The following is a 6000-nucleotide window of genomic DNA, read 5'->3' as shown; positions in this document are numbered from 1 at the left end:
AATTAGCATTAAAAGGTAATTTCTTGTAACGACATTACTATTTCCCAAGATTCACCGTAGTGTTCAAAGTACACGGTATGTTCGGAATTGTATTAATACAGTTTTACTGTTATGGTAATTAATGTAATTTCGTTTGATTGTTTTATACTAAAGTACTTATTTAAGTATTTTGGTGCTGTTATATATGGCAAGTGAGGGTATGCAAAATTCAAACGTCACGGTTGCTCCTGTTGCGCTAGTCAGAACAACCAATATTTATGGTTAGCCAAGTATAGGGACATCTAGCGGAAGCTATTTAGATTCATTTGGATCGGGAATGATCCCAATTACTCAAAAAAACGTTACATTACGAATACGTGTATCTTGACCACTTTAACGAATCCTTGAGCTTCTTCTGCTCTTTTTTTTTTTCATGATGTCCTTCCTCGCGCGCCTCCTTCTTCGACATTGACAACACGACCGCCGCTGCGCGATTGCTATACAGAGCTGTTAACACCAGCGGCAAGGCCAGAAGCAGCGCTTGAAAGTGGCTGGAGTTCCATATCGGAAGCACGGCCTTGGTAGACATCGCAGTCCTTAGTTTTCTTCGCTTCACCTTTTCGTCCATTTTCGCAATCAGTTGTCTATTTTCGGCGAAACGGATCGTACGGCAACAGGGAGGAGTGACAGACCAAAACGGTTCGCAGCCATCGAGCGAATACATTAGGGAGCTAAGCAGAAATTTCGTCCTAGAATTTTGAACAAAGGACGAGGCCTGTGTGTGCTGACAGCGGCAAAGATGGGCGCATCGTCTACAAATCATATTTGGGATTGAAGGAGCTAGACGATAGCGAAAGAGAGAAAAGGTCGCTCATCCTAACGTCCGCATTCAGGTCTTCTTCTCTCTTTGTTGTTTTCGGTGGCGTTGACCTTCAGTCAATCTCGTTTTTCAGATGGCCGTTCGGCGTTTCATTGCTTCTTCTACCGCCAACTCGCGTTCTCTGTCGCACCTCACCATACACGTCCCGGTTCGCTGTCTGCTATCCCATTTGGGAAGTGGCGACGTAAGCACTCACGCACACGTCGCCCAGGTCGCGTTGCTATTATTGGTCGTGGCTCTCGTTATGGCCGTCTGCATCGGGATAGTAGCTCCTTCTTCCACCAGACTTTTCTTCTCTAGATGGAAGAGCGCATCAGTTCAACTGTTCCCTGGCGACCCATACAGCAGCCCTCTTTGCACCGAACCGTTCAAGCTTTAAAAATCCGAAGGACGCTCGCCATGTTAGCTTAAAAGCAAAGATATCTCCCTTTTTGCACAGCAGTTGAACTGTATGGAAAAACTCAATGGAAGGCCGACCAGAGAGGCCACATTGGTCGATATCTGCAAATACTAGTTCTGTATCGTCTCACTACTTCCAAACACTCATTCCATTTTTAGCTCTGTTGTCTAAACAGTGCTCGATACCACCGCCGGTCCTTTAACGTGCTTCTGAAACGTCTAAATCTATATATACTGTGGATCGCGTAACTTTGCCTTAGCCTTTGCGGGATTGCGGCACGGTAGAATGTTGATGCACAACAGAAGATTGAAAATATTATTTACCATTCTCTGTTCGAACTAAGCGAAAGCGCAATTTTGAGAAACGCACATAGTCGTGCTCTTGAGACGTTTAACGCTATCCAAAAATCAAAAAACAAGGATCCGAAATCCCATCAGCAAGCGAGCACCCTGTCGATACCTACAGGAACGCGGATGCCCGTTTCCAGTAGTTAAGCCATGCGTCTACATTCAGGTGAGTCGTCTCGGAAATAGCTCAAACGGGTAGACCCCTGCATTTTATAGCCTCGTAGGAAGTTACACCAATTCTTGTCGGTTCTCAGGTAAATTGACAACCCCAAAAGGCACAGCTGACGTCGTATTTCACACTGAACGTTTAAATGGTGATAATGTAAAGAACCTAACTCGAGTCTCCGTAGTTATGAACATCTAGAAGAAACAAACCTAGTTTCACAAACTGATCTCTTCGTTTCCACTTCTATAGATAGCATGCTGATTGGTTTCAGCTAACAGAAGGCAATAGTTTGGCGTACGAGCGATGTAGTGCAGAAGTATATAACCATAAGCGGCGTGCTGCTGCTGTATAAAAAAAAATATAGTTCTATAGTACATTATTGTTTTATATTCATTAAGCATAAATTGAATATCTATAGGTTACCAGACTGCTTAAATGTTGTTCCTTGACTTTGTATATTAGATATTAGAAGTAACACTAGAGAAACAGCTAAACAGGCCTTTATTATAAATAGCTAAAGAAGAATATTTATATTTGTTCATGAAACATAAGTCTACCAAGTGATTCATGGTGCGGAAAAATGCCACCTTTTTCTACTTATTATATTTCTGTTCTAGCGAATACCTACGTCTTTCTGATACGAATATAGGAACTGGTTGGTGCCGCTTAGATTATCCGACACGTCTTCTGGACATCAGAAGTATTAAAATCGTAATATCTATAATAACGAGAGATGGCTTCATGCGATCGGAAAACCTACCGAGGTTAGGATTATGCATCATTCGCATTAAGACACATTTACAACCGTGTTGCCAATGATGAAACAATTAAATGCATATTATTTGAAAGGGATATAAAAATAAGTAGGTCTATATGTATAACGTTCTACAAAATGGGTTAAGCAAAAATGCATATCTACCCAAAAATGAACTTCATATATATATATGGTGGTCGATTAGATACCAGATATTACTGCATGAGCGGAGTCTATTATTATTAGGTCTGTCATTCTGAAGTTATGATAAAGTTATTTTATGTACTATAGCATACTGACTTTCTCTATGTTTAATGCAAAAGTCTAAAGAATACATACCATAATTTCTATTCAAAGAAAATGAACAAAAAATCCACTTCATTATTGTGTCTCGAATAATCAGTCATAAGCCTGTTATGTTACAAATACACAAGCCTTAAGTCCTTACCAAACTGTTGTTAGGAACGATGAAAATTTCCCATCGTTGACCAAATTTATGACACATGGCAAGTGAACCTGCAAGAAAGAAAAACATCTTTTATTTTCTATTTCTAAGTAAAACAGCTCAACTTAAATTATTTTTAGGTGTTCTCAACGAGGTGCGACATGTAATTATATAATTTTCGGTGCACTCTGAAAATCTGCTCAGGTTACCTTATTTGTTTATTTCTTTAGATTTGTCTATAGAATAATGGGTCGTTTCTATAGTTATATAAACTGAATATTTGATAATAGGTGTAAAAGAGCATAAGGTAGTGAAGGAAACCATAAGATAAAACTAACAGTTCAACACGCCTTAGTATGATAACTGGTTTTACGTAACGAAATGGTAAATGCTCAAAAGGTATTCACACTCTCTATACTAAAACATGCACACTTAAACGTTTACTTGTATTAAAATCAAGTGGCAACATATGGTAATATCAGTTTCGATACGAATCGGGCTACTACAATTTACAGAAAGCCTATTCTTTATTAGAAAATAAAAAAATTGTATTACTTCGATCTTTCACGATCCATAAATAAACCTAGGGTACAGTATGGGCCCTCTGTTTGCAACATTACTTGTTTAATTATAATTTCTATTTATCTTCTAAACTTCCACAGATCGTAGCTCATCAATAGAATAGGGTAGCTCCAGCTGATTACTTCTAGTATTAGCCAGGGAACGTGAATTCTATGAGTCATAACAACTTACTATGAATACATGGGGGTTTATGTAAGCTATGCTAATGTAGTGAACATTATGAAAAAAGCCAAGCCTAGATGGTAAAGTAAGCTCGCTGCACCCTGAGTTAGCACATCGCAAGCGTAACTGTAGTGATTTTCCTTTGGGCTTATACAGCGAAAAAGCTATTTAGGAAGAACACGAATGTTACTCTTTTCGTAAACTGTTTCTCTCTATTGGACTATTGGCTGTGTTGACGTCTATAGTGCTTTTCCTGCCACAAGACCAAACCTACTCTAGAGCGATTGAGCGACGTGCTTGCATAGAATCATTTACCAGTAAAGTACAGCCAACCCCGCGATCGCGATCGTGTGGTCAGTCTGCCAGGCCCATTTAGTTAATAGATTTAAGGCGACTCGAGGCATTGAGATGATTGGCGCTTACATCGGGAAGATGCTTGTTGTTTTCGTGCCAGGTAAGAAGTGCCACCTCAGTTTACTTCTGCGTGCTATAACCGGTCCCTAACGCCCTGTAGCCTGTAAAGAACTGCGTAAGCTTATGGTGTATGAACGCGGAGCAGCAAATCGTATCGACAAAACACGTCTCGCCTCATTTTATATTTTTTCCGACTTCTCCATCTGCGTTTATCTGTTCAACAACTGCATTTCGCTCCCTTCAACAGTTGCCGCCCAGGCCCACGATACCGTCTTTAAGGCATGATGCTTGTGATAGCGGTCAAAAAGCGGATAGACGCGTGGGCGTTGGCCAAAAGGAGCAAAAAGTGACCGAGTGAGTGGGGCTTCGAAAACGCCCGAACCACCTCGCAGGTCGGAGTCCCCCTGGCCTGACCGTTTGCCTGCCGGCCCGTCTAGCCCGTCGTAGTCTATCGCATACAATGACGTGGGTAGCATAGAACATTTGGCCGGCCTCTATCCAGATAACGGTAGGGAAAACTGGCAGTGAAGTACTTCCCAGACACCGGTGTTCACTTTAACAGAAAACATGCAGCATCAAGGATGGTAGTAGTGTTTCAACGAGGGCAGGGAAGAGGCCACCCAGTGCATCTGGTCGCTTATCTAATCTTATCGACAATGAAAATCTGTCGCCAATTGTTTCCGCAACGCCTGTACTGTACCTTTAAAGTGGAAATTACCATTATACGATGTGCAGGTAATAGACAGCCTAAATATATAATTGGACACTTGCACGCTCTGTGACTGTATGTCTGTTATCGACGGTGCGTGACAAATCTCCGCGATCTAGCCCTCAATGGTGGCCATTTATGACAGGCTTCATTTCGAACTTGGTCATCGACGGGACTAAGTAATCGTAGCTGTTTTCCGTTGTGAATCTAATGTGGTTCGTACAAACTTACCTACGATCTATTGACATCGTTTTATGGGCTACAGTTGTATGGAACTCCTGTGAGATACATAGAAACAACTGTATTTATATGAGAGTCTCCGGGCCATTTGTGAAGGCGCGTGGGATAAACTAGAAAAATTACAATGATCTAGCATCGATTAAATCTGAGAACATATTACCAGACGATTCAGGTGCGATTTCTATTGTACTCTAGAAAAGCAAGAGCGTCAACCAAAACTTACCATATCGCTTAGTCTTGATAAATATCAAAAGCACATTTTAAGCGTACTATCTCATAGAAAATCAGCGATCCGAGTTGATCCAACAACACGAAACGTCACATTTTTAATTAGCTATTTAATATATTATTATAATATATTATTATAAATTATAACAATATATTATAATAATATATTTTAAGTGATGTTCGTACAACACTAACGCTAAAAATACGCTAAAAAGAAATAGGTCCAGAAGAATTATGCTATAGTGTCTACAAGTAAACGTTTGTTGTTTAGGTCGATTGGATTTGTTTCATTTTGTATTGCTCTTATGGGCTGGATAACAAAAAACTAACTATAGTTTATACAGTCTGTACAAATTCGATAAGGATGGTCCGTTTTTGTGAGTGAGCCAAATTCGACTGAATGGTTAACAACACCTGGCCAATGAATAACAGGTGTTTGGCATTAATGGTTTCTAGTTGTTTCACGTCGCGGAACCTAGAACTAATCTGACTGATAGTTCGTGGCCTTCAGAAAAACGTATTGTTGTTGGACTTTTTTGAAAGGGCAACATTGAATATTAATAATCTATAATACACATAATATCTAAAATACATATTCGTAAATTACTAATTGGTAAATATAAGAAATCAATTGCTGACTAAATGAGAGCGGAATTTTAAGAAATTCTTGGAAGTCGAGCCCAAACTCGACCAA

General features: G+C 40.0%; 1 long non-coding RNA gene across 1 annotated transcript in view; it reads right to left on the bottom strand.

The window, feature by feature from the left end:
* Positions 1 to 6000, bottom strand: part of LOC147756577 (uncharacterized) — a 45983-nt gene that overhangs the window by 17839 nt on the left and 22144 nt on the right. Inside the window, exon 3 of the long non-coding RNA XR_015324074.1 lies at positions 2975 to 3042. This is a non-coding gene — a long non-coding RNA (uncharacterized LOC147756577). The remainder of the gene's footprint in view (positions 1 to 2974; positions 3043 to 6000) is intronic.

This window comes from Varroa destructor, unplaced genomic scaffold, assembly GCF_002443255.2.
Source record: "Varroa destructor unplaced genomic scaffold, Vdes_3.0 BEIS01000003.1, whole genome shotgun sequence".
Taxonomy (NCBI): domain Eukaryota; kingdom Metazoa; phylum Arthropoda; class Arachnida; order Mesostigmata; family Varroidae; genus Varroa; species Varroa destructor.
This window is presented reverse-complemented; position numbering and strand designations above follow the sequence as displayed.